Below are 2464 nucleotides of genomic sequence, written 5' to 3'. Positions count from 1 at the left end.
AGTTTATTTAGCAATTACCACAAAGTCATGGAAGACTTTTTAATATCACCACCACATGTCTTTCCTGCCACTAAATCTGCCTACACACCATAATGATGAATTAATTCAAATAATGTTTATCCTTACAGATTACTCAGATTAGTCAATGGAGTAAAAAATAATTGAAGAAAAATATTCGATGGCATGCTTAGAGTATTTACTGTTTGAGTCGTTTCTACCAACTTTAAATCCTCTCTGTTCACGTCTACCTTTCAGATTTAAATTCTGACAGAATATGGTGGAGTTTCCTGCTCCTCTGCTCAGGGCTCACAGCTCAGACAGGACATGTTGTTTACAGTAAAGCAATGACCTGGATCAAACTGGGTTCAACCATAATCTGCTGCACACACTAATATGTGTCACTTGTACTAAATGAGATTAAGTGAAGCAGAAACACACTCTCAAACAGGTAGAAGTGAAATTCAGCAGTTACTATCAGCCGCTGCGAGTGAGTTGTTCCACACGCGACGCAAAAGCAGATTAATTATCCATCAATTTAGATTTTAAATATGTCCCATTTTAACACGGTACACTGTTGACCCTAACTGTTGGTCATAATATCATGATTTTTCTCGAATTACAACATGCCTTCATCATCAGCTTTTAGGCTCAAAAGATGGATGGATGGGTAGAGGTATTAAAACGTTCCCATCGTGTTTCACTTCATGAAGGTGAATTGTGATATTTTGGTGACCTTAAAATGTATTTTCAAGCGTTGCACTTGCCAAGATACCATCAGGAAAAACTCTAAACTCAAGGCTTTAAAATGGTTGTTCACAAACCAATAAGTGAGGTTTGCAGGACTGTAACTTGTCTGCCTGCATGTTTCCATGCATGAAGCGCATTGAAACACATTTGTGGATATTTGTATGACGGTTAATGATAAATCCCCACGCCCTTGAGATGGGTTAACATCACAACGCTTCTTGCTTTAGGCAAAAATGAATGCCACAAAAATGATCTGTGAAAAGGCACAATGCGCCACAATCAGGACAGGAAAGTATAATTAAAATAATGACACCACAATAAAATGATGAATGAGTGTCAGTGGAAGTTTACCTACCTGAATAACTCCTGTGTCACTGCCTCCACGGCGGCTTCAGATGGAGACAGAACAACAAAGATTAATGTTTAACTTCAACAATCTGCAGCCAACCAATACTTATTAGCACATCTACTTTATGTGGGCATTACACTAAGATATTATGTTTAGGCTCATAGGTATACGATTAGGAAGTGGAACTAATTACTTTTTTACACACATTTCCGATTAAGAGTATTTAGGATCTATCAAAAGTATTTTGTATATCCAATGTTTTCAATAAGAGTTAAGAACGTATCAATATTACTTTAAAGCTACCAAATGAACAAATAATAGGTTGTTCTCAACACTCTTAGAAACAACAGGTTAACTATATTCTGGTGTAAAAGCTAGCTTCATACACTTTTTGCTTGGGTTCAAAATATATATTGTACAACTGATATTTCAGCAAAAACAGGCTCATTTGCAGAGAATGGAGCCAACTTTATACATTTCTTGCAAATTCAACAAATTTAGAACTGCACATTTCAACCAGAAACTCAGGTTTACACGTATACTTCTTATTTGTGCATGGATTGTAGCCAAAAAAGCATTGAGCCAAAATGAGTCACATTAACATGAGGAAAATTAGCATATTAGCATATATTTCATCCATGTGCATCGATTAAGAAATTAGAACGAAGCTTTGAAAAGAAATCAGACAAACATAGTTATACCTCTGACTCCTTTGGATCGTGTGCGATGGCGTTTTTTAACCGCATTCACCTCCATCTGAAGAGAAAACACAAGTCGATACAAATCCAGTTGGGGTTTTTCTTTGTATCACATAATTGAGTTCATTACTGCCAAGAAATAGAAGACTCGAGCTCATCTGGTTTTGAGTGTACTTTACCTGCTCAGAGCTCGGTGTGGCACTGGTTCTTTATCGGAAGAGTTTTTATAGCAAACTGAATTTCAGAAGCCGTCTTCCAGACTCATGATCTGCAAAATGAAACACAGAAATGTTTTCAGATTTACGTTGCAAGAACTGTGGGCTGTTTTGAACGCTTAAAGGTGGGGTAGGTAAGAATAGAGAAACCAGCTCGAGTGCGCTAGAATTTGAAAATACACAACCGGAGAAAAACTGCCACTTCCTTCCAGAGCCCCGCCTCCAACACACACGAACATGCACATGACCAATGAGGGCACCAGATAAGTTTGTGCACAGATGGAAGGCTGACAGGCAGGTAGGCCATCCAGTTACTTTAGCCGGCTCAGATGATTGGTCGTGCTTTTTACAGAACCACGGCTTCCACAGATGACATTTTTCTATGTATTTATCGTCAAAGCATTTAATATATTCATTGCTATCGGGATGTTGAGAGCATTCCATGGAATATAACA

The 2464-nt window shown here is 37.9% G+C and overlaps 1 long non-coding RNA gene across 1 annotated transcript; it reads right to left on the bottom strand.

Annotated features, from left to right (window-relative positions):
• Window positions 1-1102: 1102 nt before the first annotated feature.
• LOC104957915 (uncharacterized) lies at window positions 1103-2056 on the bottom strand. The gene is made up of 3 exons (XR_799710.1): window positions 1974-2056; window positions 1798-1852; window positions 1103-1136 (listed from the first exon to the last, which is right to left on the bottom strand). It is a non-coding gene; the product is annotated as an uncharacterized lncRNA (long non-coding RNA).
• Between the last annotated feature and the right edge of the window lie 408 nt (window positions 2057-2464).

The sequence above is a fragment of the Notothenia coriiceps genome, unplaced genomic scaffold (genome assembly GCF_000735185.1).
Source record: "Notothenia coriiceps isolate Sejong01 unplaced genomic scaffold, NC01 NC01_scaffold00028018, whole genome shotgun sequence".
Taxonomy (NCBI): Eukaryota; Metazoa; Chordata; class Actinopteri; order Perciformes; family Nototheniidae; genus Notothenia; species Notothenia coriiceps.
Note: the sequence above shows the minus strand (reverse complement) of the source record. Positions and strands in the feature narration are given on the sequence as shown.